The sequence below is a fragment of the Scyliorhinus torazame genome, chromosome 5 (genome assembly GCF_047496885.1).
Source record: "Scyliorhinus torazame isolate Kashiwa2021f chromosome 5, sScyTor2.1, whole genome shotgun sequence".
Taxonomy (NCBI): Eukaryota; Metazoa; Chordata; class Chondrichthyes; order Carcharhiniformes; family Scyliorhinidae; genus Scyliorhinus; species Scyliorhinus torazame.
Window position 1 is genome coordinate 282,183,048 of NC_092711.1, and position 19,198 is coordinate 282,202,245.

At 46.0% G+C, this 19,198-nt stretch overlaps 1 protein-coding gene across 6 annotated transcripts in view; it reads right to left on the minus strand.

Annotated features, from left to right (window-relative positions):
* gria3b (glutamate receptor, ionotropic, AMPA 3b) overlaps nucleotides 1-19,198 on the minus strand; it is a 626,694-nt gene that overhangs the window by 313,661 nt on the left and 293,835 nt on the right. The window lies entirely within an intron of this gene.

The window sequence follows — 19,198 nt, forward strand, 5'->3', positions numbered from 1 at the left end:
TGCAGGTGGTGTGTGAGCCACAGGCTGAGAGATCATGGGTAACTTCTGGGAAGGTGATCATTCGTGTTTGGAAAGAGTAATCTGGCTGACTTTCAAGTTAGATATGGTTACCACGCAGCAGGGTGGAGGGAGGAATAGACGTAGCAGCAGCATCTGGGAATAGGAAGTGATTGTACCAGAGCAAAAAGCAATGTGAAGAGAGCATGCAGCGTTACCTCCCTAAAATGTGATCATGGAGCTAGTAGAACTGCAAGATAAATTTATAGGAAAGTTAAACCTCGCCGGTTTAAACCTAATTCCCCACAAATGACACCTGGGTCTGATGGGGATAGCCTTCCTTTAAGTACAGAAAATGCTTGCTGGAGATACAACTTTTAACATATTGCAGTTGCATACTATATTAGCCTGTCCAATGTGGGCATAGTGAATCCTTTCTAGAACCTCACAATGTCAGCCATCCATCAACTAGTTAAAACTGATAAATCCTCTGTGGGCCATTGTTTCAGTATTGTATGCGTTTTCTGATTGTTTTTTATTTGGTTCGCTGAATTTTTGAACAGATACTGGCCTGCAGTATTGAGCAGGTTTACAGTTACATTTTTTATTGAAATATATTTTCAAGGGCGGATACTAAAATAGCAATATTGTAACAAAAGCCATATCTATGCCGCATAACTGCTGACCACATTAACCTCACTTCCTGTGTCATCACCTTTTAGTCACAATTTTAGGTTAACATTTCATTGTGGCAAAACCCAATGCTGATATTTTGTAATTGAAAAGATTTTTTGTCAACAATCACCCGTTGCGCTCTCATTTCAGGCCTTTGATGCTGAGCGGTGCTTTCATGTTTCACCAGTTGCCTTATCCAGCTCCAAATGGAGTTAAACGGTGAACAACTATTACAAATATATTAACATCAACTTTTAAAATGCACTCCCATCAGTCTGCCATCAAAATCCTGACAAAATCTCTCCCGACTCCACCAAAATAATGCGTGTTGATGCTCTGCCGAGTCTGCTTCACTGCCAGTATATCATTCAAACACATTTCTTGTGGAAACACCAGTCCAGTTGCACTTCTACACTTTCCTTTCTGCTTGTGCTGTCAAAACACCTGTGCATGGCTCATGAATAGCATTCTCATCTCAAAGTTAGAATCATAGAATTTACAAAGCAGGCCATGCGGACCATCAAGTCTGCAGTGGCCCTTGGAAAGAGCATCCGACTTAATTTAAAAGGTTCAAGGTGATGTGTTGGGTGTTCTGGATCACATTCGGGTCACCAACACTTGAAGTAGTGCAAAACTATTTTATGGAAAGGTTAACTATTTAAACATACTTGAACTGTGGGTAAATACGATACCAGCTTTAACCAAAGACCCTTGCCTTGTCCTAACCAGTTGATGCACTCAGCACATGGTGATTGTCTGTGTTGCAGGCTGTGAGCTCTGTGCTCCTAGCTAGCTGCTACTCGAATGAGCGGGAACTCTGATGCCCCCTGTCTTTATAGTGCGTGTGCCCTCACTGGTGATTGGCTGCGGTGTTGTGTATGTTGATTGGTCCCACTGTGTGTCCATCAGTGTGTGTCTGCACCATGATATACTGGTGTATATTATGACACAAGGTTCACTTTTAAGCACATAATCTAAATTGGTACTTAATCTAAGGTGCTATGTCAGTGCAGTTGTGAGAGAGGGCTTCACTGTCAGAGGGGATGTTTTTGGATGAGATGGAAAACAAAGGCCTGCTCAAAACTCTCAGGTGGCCATAAAATATCCCAAATCATTATTTGAAGATGACCAGGGGAGTTTCGCGGGCGATATTCATTCCCCACCAACACCAATGCAAATGATTTAGTCATTGTAGTTTGTTGGACCTTGCGGTGCACAAATTGTCTTCCACGTTTCCCTGAATTACAGTGGAGATAGCACTTCAAAAAGTACTTCACTGACCATAAAGTGCTTTAGGATGTTGTGATGTTATGAATTGTCATATAAATGTAAGTCCTTACCTTTTCCTTTCTATAGTAGTCTCAACTTCCTGTCATGAATTGCTTGGATTTTTTTGTGCCTATGTAGGCGCTTGCACCCTTTAGTTTTGTATGTGTGAACACTGGCTAACCACGTTGTACTAGGGAACCAGATCAAAACAAGACCCCTCTTGCTAACCCTAGGGAACGTTTGAATCCTTGAATTGCTTTGACTTCGATAGTCCTATCGACCTAGGTTTGGTTGGCTGGCAGGCATTTTAGGAATAAAAACCCCAGATCAGCAACAATGAATTATGAAATCAAAATTCTGCTTTGATGTACGATATTTCTAGATATTCTTCCAAGATTGGGTATTTCAATGTTTGTAATGACTGATCTTAGTTTCTGTTAGCATGTCACCCAGTCTTTCACCTTTAGAAGAAGCAATACCACTCACCTAGTTAAATTGTGACAATTGTCATCTGTGGAATCATTTTTAGGTGGATAATTTTGACTCAGTGGGTGGGATTCTCCAGCCTCCCAGACACATGGGGCGTAATTCTCCCCCAACGGCACGATGTCCGCCGACTGGCGCCCAAATCGGCGCCAATCAGACGGGCATCGCGCCGCCCCAAAGGTGCGGAATGCTCTGCCTCAATGTCGGGGCTAGGCCGGCGCCGGAGGGATTTCCGCCCCGCCAGCTGGCGGAAATGGCGTTTGTTGCCCCGCCAGCTGGCGCGGAAATGCGGCGCGTGCGCGGGAGCGTCAGCGGCCGCTGAAAGTTTCCCGCGCATGCGCAGTGGGGAGCGTCTCTTCCGCCTCCGCCATGGTGGAGACCGTGGTGGAGGCTGAAGGGAAAGAGTGCCCCCACGGCACAGGCCCGCCCGCGGATCGGTGGGCCCCGATCGCGGGCCAGGCCACCGTGGGGGCACCCCCCCGGGGTCAGATCGCCCCGCACCCCCGCCAGGACCCCGGAGCCCGCCCACGCCGCCTGGTCCCGCCGGTAAATACCAGGTTTCATTTACGCCGGCGGGACAGGCAATTTCTGGGCGGGACTTCGGCCCATCCGGGCCGGAGAATTGAGCGGGGGGTCCCGCCAACCGGCGCGGCCCGATTCCCGACCCCACCCAATCTCCGGTACCGGAGACTTCGGCGGGGGCAGGGGCGGGATTCACGGCGGCCAACGGCCATTCTCCGACCCGGCGGGGGGTCGGAGAATGACGCCCATGTTTCTTGGCAGTGGGAGGAGGCTCACCGTTTGCTGGGGTGGGATTCTCTGGTCCTGCTGCTGTCAATGGGAATTCCCATTGCCCCCGGGAAACCCGTGGCAGGGATACGCTGCCAGTGGGACCAGAGCATCTCTCTAGTGTGTACAGCCGGCGAATTCCAGCCAATGTATTGTTGGCATATAGCTCCGTGTCTTTATTATATTCTACTGCACCTGGGTTCTTCTAACATAAGTAACATTTTAAGTTGTCTTATTGGAATTTGGCGCAGCATTTTCTTCCATCAATGGTCTTGAACAGGATTTCCCAAACTTTTCCAGCCACTGAACCCTTTTGAACGCGTAATAGAACTGAAGGAACTCCGAGGAAACATTTCTATTGAGCCAAACCACTATAAACTGATTGTTTTCCAGCAATGGGTACAAACATAGAAAAACCCAATTTATAGAAGCATTTTCTATTATGTGTATACTTTTACCATAATTAAAACTTATTAAAAAACATTCTTATCTCTCACCTTTTTGTCATTTTTAATGGGGGTGTTGCTGCTCCTTTGGCTCAAATGGGAAGAGTCCTGCCGGAATGCTGGATTTGCCTATTGGACACACATACACATCTTCCTCACACACACACACACACACACACACACTCATCCCATATACAAACCTACTCATTTCATACACACGCACACTCATCTCATATACAAACCTACTCATCTCAAACACACGCACACTCATCTCATATACAAACTTACTCATCTCATACACACGCACAATCATCTCATACACACGCGCGCTCATCTCACACACGCACTCATCTCATACACACGCACACTCATCTCATACACACACGCACTCATCTCATACATACACACACTCATCTCATACACACACCTACTCATCTCACATACACATCACCTCCCCCACATCCTCACTCATTCTCATCTCCCACACACACTCACTCATGCCTCAAATCTCATTCACACACAAACACTCACTCACTCTGTTCTCTCACACTCACTCTCAGCTTTTATTCACTTGTTGGCATCTAGTTCCGTCATATAATTCTGGGCAGCAAGGTAGCACAATGGTTAGCACTGTGGCTTCATAGCGCCAGGGTCCCAGGTTCAAATCCTGACTGGGTCACTGTCTGCGCGGAGTCTGCACGTTCTCCCCTTGTCTGCGTGGGTTTCCTCTGGGTGCTCCGGTTTCCTCCCACTAGTCCTGAAAGACGTGCTGTTAGGTAATTTGGGCATTCTGAATTCTCACTCAGTGTACCTGAACAGGTGCCAGAATGTGGCGACTAGGGGCTTATCACAGTAACTTCATTGCAATGTAAGCCTACTTGTGACAATAAAGATTATTAAATTAAAAACAAAACTTTCTCATTCACTCTCTCACTTTTCACTCACACTCACCTGTCACTCATCTCTGTCTCCCACACTCACTTACTCTCATCTCTCACTTCTCACTCACTCATCCTCATTGCTCACTCATTCATTCTCATCGCTCACTCACTCATTCATCATCATTCACTCACACTCACTCACTCTCATCTTTTACTACTCACTCTCATCTCTCACAAACACTCACCTTCATTCTCTCCGAGGCCCGGCCCCTCTGCTTCTGAGCCCACCGCTCTGCTCTTCCCCAATCCCCTTCGCAGGCCCCTCTCTTGCTGCCTCTCGCAGGCCTGCTCCCGCTCCCCCTCGGAGGTCCTGCTCTCGCTCCCCCTCGCAGGCCCCTCTTTCGCAGGTCCTGCTCTTGCTCCCACTCGCAGGCTCAGCTCTCACTCCCCCTCACAGGTCATGCTCTCCCCCTCCTCGCAGGCCCCTCTCTCTCCCAGGTCTCTCTCTCATTCCCCCTCACAGGCCACAATCTTCCCCCTCTCGTAGGCCCTGCTTTCACCTTTGCCCCCCCCCCCCCCCCCCCCCCCCGTCAGCGCTCACCCTGATCAATGCAATTTGAGAGTTTGTTGTTGTTTCCAACTTCCAAATCCAGCCTCTGATTGGATGAACTGGAAACAGTATCAAACCCAAATCTATTTAATCTGCCTGACCTGGCACGGAACTCATGGGAGGCCCCTGCAGAACCTTGGGGTTTCGCGGAACCCAGCTTGGGAACTCCTGGTCTTGGACAGTATGATCATTCAGCACCAGAAAAATTGATGGAACATTTTGTAACCTGCACTATATTTTAACAGAACCACTGTTCTAATGTGCCAGCCACAGACAAATTTTCTTTGAGGTGGTGGCAAAGTGAGGTGAGAGGCAATTGGGATTGATATCAATTCATTTCTTGATTTTAAACAGGAGGCAAAAAATAGTCCCTTCATGACACTCTCCAGGTCAGAGACTAGGCAATGGGATTCCAAACCTAAACTATTGGTGAAGTTTGCTGTACTCATTCATTTATTCTTCCTGCAGAATGTGAAGGAAACACTGTATAAAACAAGAAGATTCAAATATATTCTCCACTTCAGTACAGCTGCATTGGGTTGCTATAAATATATGTGAGGCACACAATCATAAAATCCACAGAATCCCTACAGTGCAGAAGGATGACATTCGGCCCACTGAGTCTACACTGACCCTGCGTAAGAGCACCCCGCCCAGGCCCACTCCACTGCTCTACTCACATAATCCCGCCTAACCTTTGGACACTAAGTGGCAATTTAGCACAGCCAATCCCCCTAACCTGCACATCTTTGGTCAGTGGGAGGAAACCCGTGCGGACACGGGGAATACGTGCACACTCCACAGGACAGTCACCCCAGATCGGAATCGAACCCGGGTCCCTGACACTGTGAGGCAGCAATGTTGACCACAATATGCCCCTACGCTGTGTCCGTTTCCCACAGCACCTTTCCACACAAGATATGCAACACTTGTCTTTTTACATCTTACTTTCTCAGCTCCTTCCATGTGAAGCAGCAATTTACTTGCACATCTTTCAATTTGCTATACCGTCACTGCTCACAATGCAGTCTCCTCTGTAGTAGGGAGACCAAACGCAGATAGGTGACCAATTTGTAGAACACCTTCATTTAGTCGTCAAGCACGACCCTGTGTTTCCTGTTGCATCTCATTTCAGTTCTCCACCTTGCACCAACCCTGACCTTTCTGTCCTTGGTCTGCTGTAGAATGTTCCAATGCAATTCAAAATCAAAGAACAGCACCCCACCTTTTGACTTAGTATTCTGGACTCAACACTGAGCTCAACAATTTTAGAATGTAACCTCTGCCTCCGTTTTGATTTATTTTCTTTCGCTGGTTCTTTTTTTTCTCATCCCTTTCTTCATTCCTTTACTTTGCATTCGGATAGATGCAATCCAGCCATTCACACCTCATCTTTGTTTCTTTACTTTACTCATGGCCTCTTCCTTTGGCTTTTGTGCCATGAAACCTTTTATCATTGAACTTCCCTGCCCTCCACTTCTCACAGACCTTCCCTTTTATTCTTCTCTCCTCGCATCCATGGTTTTCGCCTGCTCAAAATATATTACATTCCTTCGTTCTGATGAAAGGTCACAGACCTGAAAAGATAACTGTGCTTTTCTCTCCACAAGTGCTGCCTAGGTTAGTATTTATAGCATTTTCCTGTTTTTAATTACACAATATGTGCTGTTTCCTCTGTACTAATACAGCATAATTTCTGAATTGACTGCATCAGTATCAATCCTTATCAATGTAATCAATCATCATGTTTCACGTCTGAGGGTTCCATTACTATATGTTGTGACTCTTCAATCTCCCATTGTTCTCCTCTACCTAACGTCATTAATAAATTGTAGCGCACAAAGACTCCATGAGACGAATATAGTGAAGTCGATGAGGCTTTATTAAGCGTGTCTGTTCCCCAGCAGCCCGATAGTAAACTGGCCTGCGGGGGAAGGCACCGGCTTCTTATACTTCGCCTTCAGGGCGGAGCATGAGGTCAACGGCCAACCAGGACCCGGGATCTGTCAGCCAATGACATTAGGGCTTCCAGTCCCACATGACCCCCAATACATACTACCACAGGGTGGAAGTGAGGGCTTAATTGGGTCGGTGCAGACTCGATGGGCCGAATGGCCTCCTTCTGCACTGTATGTTCTATGAATGTTCTATGTCATTATTGGTGGATAATTTCTTAAGACAATTTCAAAGGGCATTTTAGTATACACGTAGCTGGTCAAAGGGCTATTAAATGGGCACAACTTGAATTAATTTTACGACAATTAGGATTGCCAGTAGCTGTAGCTTGCAGCAAGTGTGTTAAAGATTTTTATATTTGTTAACAATGGGCAGGATTCTTCGTTTGGGAGACTATGTTGTCCTGCCAGAGCTGAATTGCACACGATTTGCACTCATGCTGGAAGCACAAGTCAGGAAGCGATTCCCTATCTTTAGCCAGGGAATTGTGAGGGATTCCCTAAAGAATCCCGCTCTGGGGCCGCCCGCTCAAAATGGCATCCTGATAGTGATGCTCGGCAGCTGGAAGGCCCCCAGAAGAGAGACCCCTGCCTGGAAGCTAGAGAGCACTCCAGACAGAAGTAGTGAAAAGTATCACTGCTTTAACACTCACCTGGGCAATACACCTGCTGGCTCAGGCACAGGAAGCAGCACCTGTTAATTCCTAGAAAGAGAAAACCAGTCAGCTGTGTTAAATCCCTTCAGGTATTTGATGTGAAAGCCTTTCATTCATTTCTCTGTGATACTGATTTTACAAGGATGTGATTTACAGCTTCCATACACATCCAGCAGTCTTCATTATTTCATTCATCTCCCTTCAGGGTTGAGTGACTTTGAAGTAGTCAGCAATGTTTATGAACATCAAGCTATGATTGACAGCTCCTGGGCCACATCAAAGAGAGTTAAGTGCTTTATGTTAGTTTCACAGCTTACTACTTCAAAGTTACTCAAGCATTCAGGGAGATGAATGGAACAATGCAGACAGCTGAGTGTGTATGGAAACAGTAATTCACAGATGGGTAAAATCAATGGGCTGGGTTCTCCGCTGCCCTTTGCTGGTACAGAGTTAAGTGCTGTCAATTTCTAACTGAGCACTTCAAAATCACTCAAGTGTGAAGAGGGGTGATTGGACTGCACTTAACTCTCTTTGAAGTGGTTGATGTTTGTAAACACTGGGGTTAGAGCTCTTCAGAGTTACTCAACTGTGAAGGAAGATGAATGAAGCAAAGCTGACACCTGTGTGCGTGGAAGCTGTCAATCACAGCTCAAGGATCTGAGGAGTTCCAACGCAGGTCACTGGTTTCACCTTCCAGGAATGGACATGTGGTGCTTCCTGTGTCTGAGCCAGCAGGTGAATTGCCTTGGTGAGTGTTACAACAGTAATTTTCTTCACTGCCACTGTCTGGGCTGCTCTCTAGCTTCCAGACAGGGGGCTGTTTTCTGGGGAGGCTTCCTGACAGGTTTCTGATTTATGGGGCTCTCCTTATTTAGGGGGACTGTGGGGAGTCCCTTGTATTTAGGAGGTCTCTGGGGGTCCCTTTGTTTAGGAGGTCTTTGTGAGGGGTGTCTTTATTTAGGAGGTCGGGGGTGGGGGGAGGTGCTGGGCGGGTCAGCCCCGTACTTGGGGGAAGGCAGAGTCTTGGAAAATCTAGGGGTGGGGGGCTGATTTGCAATGCGGGGCAGGGGTGGCCAACCGTGGGAGCTCGCAATCAGGCCGCACGCTCAAAATGGGAATTCGCTTGGGAATCTCTCGCAATCCTAGCTATGCACAACTTTGCATTGCAAAGGATAGTGAATCCTTTCTTATCTGCACTCCCAGCGGGTGCAAAAATCAGTTGAATTGGGAGAACAGTCTCCCAAACGGAGAACCTCGCCCAATATCACAGAGAAATTAATGAAAGGCTTGCCGATCAAAGATCTGAGTGGGTTTAAACCCAGCTGACTGTTTTTCTCTTTTCAGGAATTGACAGGTGCTGCTTCCAGTGTCTGAGCCAGCAGGTGTATGCCCAAGTGAGTTTTAAAGCAGTGATTCTTTTCAGTATATCTGTCTGGACTGCTCTCTAGCTTACAGACAGGGGTCACTCTTTTGGGAGGCTTCCAGACAGCATTGCACTGACCTCCAATGCCCACTGAAAAATAGTCCTGAGATAGATCAGGTATTTACCATAAATTTGTGTTCACTCTGACTGCTTCTCCACTCTACTAATTTCCATTATTATTCCTTTGCTTGCCTGGCTCTATTTTGCATTGTTTGCAAAATAACAACATTGTTGGGTCAATGTGCACTCACATCAAGCAGACTTTTACCTAAGAAACACATCCTGGCATGGCTAACTGAGCCTATCGTCTATCAATGAATTATGTGTGTGTAGAGCTCCAACAGCACTGTTCAGGCACTAAGGCTGTTTTACATATCTTGGACCTCAATAACATATTTTATGAGGATTTGATGAGCCTAATATATGCTTTAGGTTCTGGCTGTCTGTGTTGTTGATGCATTAGGAGAGCATGGCAGGTCTGAGTTACTGATAATACAGCCTGTCTATGCCCAATGTATATCAATGCAATGGGCAACGGGCATTGCAGTAATAGATAGAGAGAGAACAGATTTAATATTTGTTAGTTCAACATAAAATTATAATTCCCTAATTAAAAAATGGCTTTTAAAATTATTTTTAAGGCACTGGGTTAGCTTTCTACCAAATGTAAGTTTTGTGCAGAGTAACTTCCTGACCATGTGACTCCTTTCAATTGTGACACCAGCGCTAAGCATATTTACATAATAATAACTTCGAATGTGGAATCACATTCAGTAATATACGCAGCAACTGCCAGTTCCTTTTGACTGTTCTGCCACCTGATCTACAACAAGTCATTTCATCCAGTCTATTCGAAAGAAGCTGCTATCTCCTGACTGACAGGTTACATTGTAGGCGGCTTAAGAAGTTTATATAACTGTATTTTTCATGAAACAATTTTTGCATTGTAAAATATCTCTAGCGTATAAATGCACAGTTTTTTTTTTTGCAGGAGCATATTAGTAATAACTAATCAGTGTTTTGATAAATTTCCAGCTTTCTTCAAAAGCCTCTGGCTGTGTAGGATACAGCGTCCACTAGACAGCTGGGAAATGTAGATATCTACTTTTGTTAGACCTGTAGGACCACCAGAAGATCATGCTTTAAATTTCTACTGCATTGCTCAGAAATCTGTACACAACCGAACCACGGCTGTGAATTTTGGCTCTATAATGGAAAGCATTTGGTGCAACAGGTATGGTTTTCCTTCCAAGGTGTTGTCTGTGGCACACAAACAGCTGGTACTATCTGTATTGGAACCCATTTTAGTGAGGACATTTATGTGTATTCGAGGTGCTTCTTCTGAAAGTACACTGATGCTGTTACTTGGAGAGTGCAATGTCGACCTGACCTTAGCTGCGCCATTTTGGAGCTCAACGCGCGCTTAAGCATCCGTGACTGTAGTAGCTTACAGCTCACTTTGAATACAGCATGACTTGCGAAATGAACAGAGGTGCCACAGAGGAGGGTAAGCTGCTGGAAAAGTGAGGAGGAAGAGGGGGAGAAATAAATGCTCTCAACAGCAGAGGCATATTTGTCCAGGGTTTTCAGGTATCAATTCTCCTATGTGAACCTAGTGAAGAAAGTGTCTCAGAAGTCCCTGCTTCACATCCTGAGTGAAATCTGCCAGCTGCTGCAGCCACAACTGCAAGCTCAAAGCACAGTGGTTTGCTGGTGTGCTGGTTACCAAATTTTGATGGTCTGGTTGTGTGTTATAAGATTTCCCAAGCCTCCACCCTTGGTCACCAAGATGTATTTTATGAAATTGTCCTGGAATTTGCATTTCTGTCCCATGTCCCGAATGTTGGTTGCCCAGGACGCTATTTGTCCCAGATTTCACTGGGCAGAGACACGCTCACTCAGAGGCTAATGCCCAATTCTGGGTCTGGGGGTGAGTGTTCCGGCGGCACTCAAGCTCAAATTGGGGCCTTTGGTGGGGAAGGGGGCGGGGGGGCAGCAGGGGGGTGGGGGGGGCAACAAATACGCGAATCCAGACTGTGGTACTCAGCCTCAGGCCTGAGTTGGGGACTGATGGGGATTTGCCTGGTTCCCCAAAGGCCCCTCCCCTCAATCACGAGTGCTGACAGCACCACCCCTTCCCCGACAAAGTGTTCCTTATTTTATTTCCCAGTGTAGTTTTCACCCCATCTCACCTTTCCTGACGAATCAAATTAATTCAATGACATTACACAATACAGCACTCGGGTTACAGGCAAGCAGAAAACTGAAGTTCCCATGAGCCTGTGTAGCTTCTGCAGGAAATGCTTCCTCTGACACTGCCCCATTCACTACAATGCACTGTTGCTTTCTGTCTGAATGACATGTGACTGCCAAGGATTCACTGCAGATCTGATCTGGTCATTTTTGAAACGTAAAGTACTGTACAAATTTCACAAGCATTTTGGTCTGTATGAGATAATAGGGCGAAATTCTCCGTTAACGGCGTGATGGCCGCCGACCGGTGCCAAAAACGGCACAATTCAGTCCGGCATCGCGCCGCCCCAAAGGTGCGGAATCCTCTGCATCTTGACTGGCCGAGCCCTAACCTTGAGGGGCTAGGCCCGCGCCGGACTGATTTCCGCCCCGCCACCTGGCGGGAAAGGCCTTTGCTGCCCCGCCAGCTGGCGTGGAAATGACATTGCCGGGCGGCGCATACGCGGGAGCGTTAGCGGCCGCTCACGGCATCCCAGCGCATGCGCAGTGGAGGGAGTCTCTTCCGCCTCCGCCATGGTGGAGACCGTTGCGAAGGCGGAAGGAAAAGAGTGCCCCCACGGCACAGGCCCGCCCGCGGATCAGTGGGCCCCGATCGTGGGCCAGGCCACCGTGGGGGCACCCCCCGGGGCCAGATCGCCCCGCACCCCCCCCCCCCAGGACCCCGGTGTGTGTTTAATAAAATAATTGCTTGCTATTTCACTCTGCTGACTTAAACCTGAGGGTTTCCATTCCTGGATTACTGCTGACTGATTTCACAACCATCAATTGCCACAGTGGGCTGCCTGCCATTTCACAGTTTGAGTGACAATTACTAGTGATTATTGACTCTTTGAAATGCGATTATGAATTCCAATGCTTGTTATAAGGGATTGTGCACTTCTGTGCAATGTTTGTTGTCATAAGGTTTTATTTAGTTGAAGGAATGTAAATGCAGTAAATTCATTTTTCTGAATGAGTGTTTCCTCAGTATATTGAAATCTGCAAAAGACAATAAGACCTTTATTTTATATAACCTTATTTTGTTTAATTTCTACACGAGTTCAGAGGCCTGCCCATGTGTGCTTTGGTAAGGTAGATGCAAGGGAAAAGAGTGCTGGGTGGGGGCAAGAGTTAGCACGAAGTTGGCATTAAGGCCATAGGATGTCTGTGTGGGGTGAGGTGTGGTGGGGGTAAGGGGTAGGAGGATGTTTGATTTCCTTTATTCCCTATCCTTATATTTTTACACCGTGCCAGAGGCCCGAGTCAGGTCTTCCGCCTAGCCCACCTCTGCACCTGGCGGATGTCTTAGTTCCTCCAGCCACAACTTCTAATTTGGCATCCCTCCCACCCAGCACAGGAAATACGGGCCGGTATTTTCCGACCCCGCGGAGAATCGCCGGGGGTGGGGGGCACGAGAATCGTGCCACGGCGCCCGACACCGGCTCACCGATTCTCCGGTGCCGATTTCCGAGCGCCCGCGGGGTCGCCACCGTGCCGGTTGGGGGCCGTTGAAAGTGCCCCCCCCCCCCGGCAATTCTCCGGGCCTTGATGGGCCGAGTGCCCGCCGAGTTCGGCCGTGTCCCGCCGGCGTGGGTTACATATGGTTCCACCCGGCGGGACCTCGGAGTTCTGTCTGCGGGGGCCGTCCTGGTGGGGGGGGCGGGGGGGATCCGACCCGGTGGGGAGCCTCCACGGTGGCCTGGTCCGCGATCGGGGCCTACCGAGCGGCGAGCGGGCTAGTTCCGTGGGGGCTTATGTTCCTCCTTGCCGGGCCCCTGTAGGGCTCCGCCATATTGCCCGGGTGCTGGCGCGGAAATGGGAACCCACGCACATGCGCGGAATCGCGTAGGCTGTGGCCACCACTCTGCCGCTGTCCTAGCCCCCTAGGAACGGGTGGATAGCTGCCAGTTGAGGCACGTAGACGCCGGAGTGGCCAGCGCCACTTTTCAAGCCGGCATCAGGACTTGGCTGCAGGATTGGAGAATCCCAGCCACGATGTCCAGGCAGATATCTTTAAAGTTTGGGTATATGGAGCTGGGAGTTCTCTTGACTCTGCATGTGCAACCCAGGAGCAAAGGTCTGAGTCTTTGGCCCCTAGTCCTCGACAATCCAAACAACAAAAACAATTTCCCCAAATTATCCAGTTAGTTTCCCTCAGTACCTTAAAACTTTAAATCAAATCACAACTTAACCATCTTAATTCTAGGCAATACAACCCGAGGTTGTGTAACCTCTCCTCAAAGTCCAGGGGCTGGATTCTCCGCTGGCGGCATTCCCCGTTGTGCCGGCAGTGCACCCATGCCCAACGATTTCCTGATGGCATGGGGCTGCCCACAATAGGAAATCCCATTGGCCAGCTGGCGGGACAGAGAATCCCGCTGCCAGCAGGGCACGCGCACCAAAAAACTGGTGCGGCGGGATGGAGAATCCCGCCCATCGTATTATTCCAGTAAATCTATGTTGTCCTCCCTCCTAAGTCAATGTATGATAGAATTGCATAGAATCCCTACAGAAGGAAGCAGAAGGAGGCCATTCGGCCGATTGAGTCTGCACTGACACTTTGGAAGAATACCCCATCCCGTCCTATCCCTGTAGGCCCGCCTAATCTGCACACCTTTGGACAATAAGGGACTATTTAGCATTACCAATCCACCTAACCTGCACATGTTTGCTGAGGTGTGGTGCTTGGAACTGCTCACAGAACTTCTCATCTAACTCAAAATTTCTGCAACTGAAGCTTGACTTCTCTTGTTTGCTTTTTCAGCGATCACGCGCTAACAAGTATGATTGTCCACCACAAAACTCTGTGTTACTGGTCATGGGCTCTGTGGATCCTTGAGTGGCTGGTGAGCCCAATTCTAGAGCTGCATCTTTGACCACCCACTTGGCAGGTGAATCCTGGAGGCGGGATTGGTCCTTGGACTTGAGATCTCTGGTATCCTATCTCAGGCTCCTTTTCCAGGCCCCCTCTTGCCATCGGGTGTGTCATGGGAGTGTCCCTTTAAGAAAGGTTTTTGTCTTGTCACATGGCTTCAGTGATGTCATTTTTGTGGGTGGAGCTGAGCTGTGGCTGTGGGTTTTACCTTCGCTTTCAGTTTTGACTGCTGTGACTACAGACAGAGAAATAAGTGTTTTGGTCTTTCTTTCTATTTTCATTTTAAATATCTGTTCCAGTAAAAAAATAACATTGATCATAGCTACCTGCTTTAGTAACTTAAAAAATATAGTTTGCTTTGCAGAAGGGTTTAAACCTGCTGATGAGATGGGGTCAGAATATCAGGAAAAGCCAGTCTTATTCAAGTGAGAATGCAGAGTGCTGGGTCACACCATTGAAAAGGGGTTTTTGGTTTATGGGATTTTGTTTATGAATTGGAACAGTTAAGGGGGAATTCATTAAGTGTTATACATAGATTACTGTAGCTGTGGGGTGTCTTTATGTTTGAAATTGCTAAAACTTCCTGCTGTGTGTTTATATAAATATTAACTAAATTCTTAGAATAAAGCTTATTTTGATTGAAGTGTCTAGGAAGACTGTTGAATCACACCTCAAGTGAAGGCTCTTGTGCTCATCATAGGCCAAATTTAAGAACAAGTTATAGGTCAGGTGAACTCCATAATATACTTTGGAGTTTCTAAACCCTAGCCCATAACAGGTGTTCTTGAAGAATTGTGTCCCTTCAATCAGGATGTTCCTCCAAGTAGGTCCCTTCTGAGTAAAGGTCTCCCAAGCATTGACGTCTATTTTGCATTTCTTAAGGTAAGCCTTCAGGGTGTCTTTGAAGCACTTCTTTTGTCCTCCTCTAGTTTGGGAAGCTTCCTTGAGCTGGGTGAAGAACTGCTTCGGCAGTCGAGACCCTGACATTTTCCCTAGATTTAAATGCTAGCATTTCACTGCCTTTTTGATTATTTTCTGTACTTGTTTGTGGCATTTTAATGATCTACAACTGGACCAAAGTATTTTGGACCTCCACTATTTAGAAAGTATCTTGTTCCTTTTTATAAGGTCGAAAGTGGATGACTTCATAATTGCCTATTCTGAAATCCATTGGCCACAGTTTTGCCCATTCACTTAAAAATTGTAAGGTTAAGTTTCCATCCATAGTGCTTACACTGTCACCTATCGCTGTGTCTTGGGGAAATTTGGATATGTGGTTTTCTATGCCATCACCTAATTTGCTGATCAATTTTGTGAATATTCGAAGCTCTAGCACAGATTCTTGTGGGACACCATCAGTCATATTCTAAGGTACCTATGCATTGTCCCTATATTCTGTCTGTTAGCACTCAGCCAATTTCCTCACCAATTCAGTAATGTGTCTTCAATTTAATGAGTTTCAGCTCCAGCTAATGGTTTCCTTTGGAGGAAATGCTTTTTGGAAGTTCATATAAAGAACATCCATAGATTCCTCTGTCTACCACTTTTGTTATCGCTTCTTAAAATTCAATCAGCTTCGACTGGCATAAGATATTCTTTACAAATCGCCCATTAAGGTATTAATGTTATGCTTTCTTTTATAACACTGAGTATTTATTTGATTCTTACAAGTTGTGAAATTCCAGCATGATTTCTGTTCAATGACATAAGTTCTCACATCAGTGTCTCAGCGGGTATACTAATCTGACCACTCTTAATTGCATGCAATTTTGCAAGACAGATCAGTAGCTTGCTAAAACATGATGCACAAACTTGTAAAATAAAGTCATTAATCTACAAATCATAGAATCATAGAATTACTGCAGAAGGAGGATATTCGGCCCATCGAGTCTACACTGACCCTCTCAAAAAGCATCCTACCAAGGTCCATGTCCCCGCCCCATCCCCATAAACCAGTAACCCCACCTAACTTTTTTGGACTTGAAGGGGCAATTTATCGTAGCCAAACCACCTGACCTGCACATCTTTGGACTGTTTGAGGAAATCATAGCACCCGGAGGAAACTCACGCAGACACGGTGAGAATGTACAAACTCCACACGGACAGTTACCCAAGGTTGGAATTTAACCCGGATCCCTGTCGTTGTGAAGCAGCAATGCCACCGTGCTGCCAAAGATCGACAAAGTTCCTGAAAATGGGGTTGCAAGTAGTTGGCATTTAATCTGGATATTGATTGTTGCAACATCTGGTTCAGTACCAGTAAAATTCAATACTATATTCAGTCTATTGATATATTAATAATCTGTCATTGTTTTCTCGAAGAAAAATACTTTTCTAGCTTTTTGAACAGCTCAAATGGAACTGAATCAGTGAATCATAGCACAGGCGAATATTATTTGGAGATACGAGGCTGTATTCTCCGCTGCCAGGATTCTCCGCTGTTTCGGCAGCCCGGGAGTTTCCCGATGGCGTAGGGTTGCCCACAATGGGAAACCCCATTACCGGCTGGCGAGACAGAGAATCCTGCCCATTGTGTTTCCACAAAATTTTCTTCATGTCATTTCATGTGCAACTGAAAACATGAAATCCTGGAAATTTCAATATGTGATGAAATAAGGGAATCAATTTCTGCAGCATAAAAGGAGGCCATTCAGCCCATTGTTTCGAGCAATCTACCTAGTGTCACTCCATGATCTCTCCCTGCAGTCCTGCACATTCATCCCTTCAGATAATAATCCAATTCCTTCTTGAATGCCTTGTATGAACCTCCCTCTACCTTATGCTCAGTCGGTGCATTCCAGATCCCAACCTCTCACTGCGTGAAAAGTTTCTCCTCATATCTCCATTGCTTCTTTTTCCAATGAACTAAAATCTCTTATTACTGATCCTTCTGCCAGTCATAACAGTTTCGCCTTATCTACTCTGTCCAGGAGTAACTGTTACGCGACGGTGATATTCGGAAATTGGGTCCAGAAATGAGATTGAAGATGTAGCAGGTAATTTAGAGGTTAAACCGACTGAGAGAAAACCGACTGCTATCACAGAGTCAGAGCCCACACCTGGCCAAGTTACATTGTCCCAGTCAGACTTAAACTTGTTAGTGGGAATACACAGGATGCCCCAGATCCATTGATCTTCGGGACACTCCTGTCTGACCACCTATTAGCCTGTTACAAAGTCTGAAGGCCTCTTTGTACTTCAATGGGAGGTTAGTTGCATGGCTTTGTTCTTTTGTATAAATGGGAGTGGGCAATCAAACAGCCGAGATAACGTTGATGGGTTCAAGCCTGGAAACCGCAAACGTTTGTTTGATTGATAGCTGGGCAGAGCTGAGAGGGGCAGAGAGAGCGAGAGAGGGAGCGCTTTGGAAGTCGACCGAGAGAGGCCATGAAAGTTGTCACCGAGGCACGTTTTGAAAAAGGGTTCAGAACGAATTTCCTTAATGGAAGAATTGCCTTTGCCTGTTTGTGGAAGTGGAATGAGATCTGTATGTTTATTTAATGGGAACTAGTGTGTTAAGGTTAAGAAACTACATGTAACATATTAGTGTTAGAGTTGAAGTTTAAAATTTTATATTTTGTTTTCTTTTCTATTGTTTTAATTAATTTTCTTATATTATCACTCCTCGAACAAATCAATCTTTCTGCACTGTCTTAAAACTTTAAAATGTTGTGGCTCTGGTCCAGTCTTATAGCCAGTGTTGAGAGCTGACTAGGCATCCGTAACAGTAACAGAGTATGCCTAAAGTTGCTGCTGCCAAGATTCACGATCCAACTGAGCATTTTGGATTCACTTTTTGATTCTTCTCATGAATCGTTCGGTATTTGTATCTAATGCTAGTCATTCTGGTGTTCTACAAACTGATGGAGTCTTCTGCATACGGAAATGGAGAATTGTCTGATTTTAACACCTCTGGAACTTTGTGCGATGCCAAACCTTGGTGAATTGTGGCACAGTGGTTATTTCAATTCCCGGTCCTTAAAATCATCAGCCAGTACTTAAAGAAAATCTCTTGATCGAAAGAGTTCCTCAAAATCCACACTGACACTACAGTGGATAACCAGGTAGATTCTGCAGGGCAGGTGATGCTGCACTGTGTTTGATAATTGTTGCCTGGCAGCTAAGACATCTTTTGCATAGCTTCTTCTATTTTATTGCCTGTGACTGTGGCTCACTGCGAGCTTTACTTTTGATTATCCCTTGATAGCTTGTATGGTTAAGAGATGCATTTCAATCTTGTAGTTCCATTGAGGTAAATATAATTCACCGCATAGAATGATGTCCTTCTCAATGATGGATAGATTTTCTCAGTCAAAGCATAACTGGTCTTTTACTTGTGTCATTTATTTGTGTGCAAACATCGCTTGCCTGTTTGTGGTTTAAGATCCTTATATATCACCTTTTTGATATCAGCTGGATCAATTACTTTGGGTGCAGAAAATCGAATGAGTTCTACAACTATATCACATTAATGCCCAGGTGGCAAAGCTAAAAATTACGCCCTATAAATTGTTAACCGCAAATGTTCAGGTGCAACCGTTGCACTGCTCATATAAATTGCTAACACCTCACACACAATCTGGCTGGAGCAATTCTCAGTGGAATTGAGTGATTGACTGACAAAGACAATAAAAGATAAGTTTTTTTTCATAAGGATGGCTTCCAAGCTCATCGACTGGCATCAGACGAGATCTGCATTGGCCTTTACAGCTTTGCATCAAAGGAAGCTATCACTGTATAACTGCACGGCAGTTTGATCGGAAATAGGGTATAATTCTGCTTTTCTTCCTATTTGAAAATGCTACATTTAATTGGCAGTTCTCACAATACCTCTGTAATTAAATAGCTGAATTGGCAATAAAACAGGAACTGCTAAAACCAGGGCCAGAAGACTGTGAATTTCA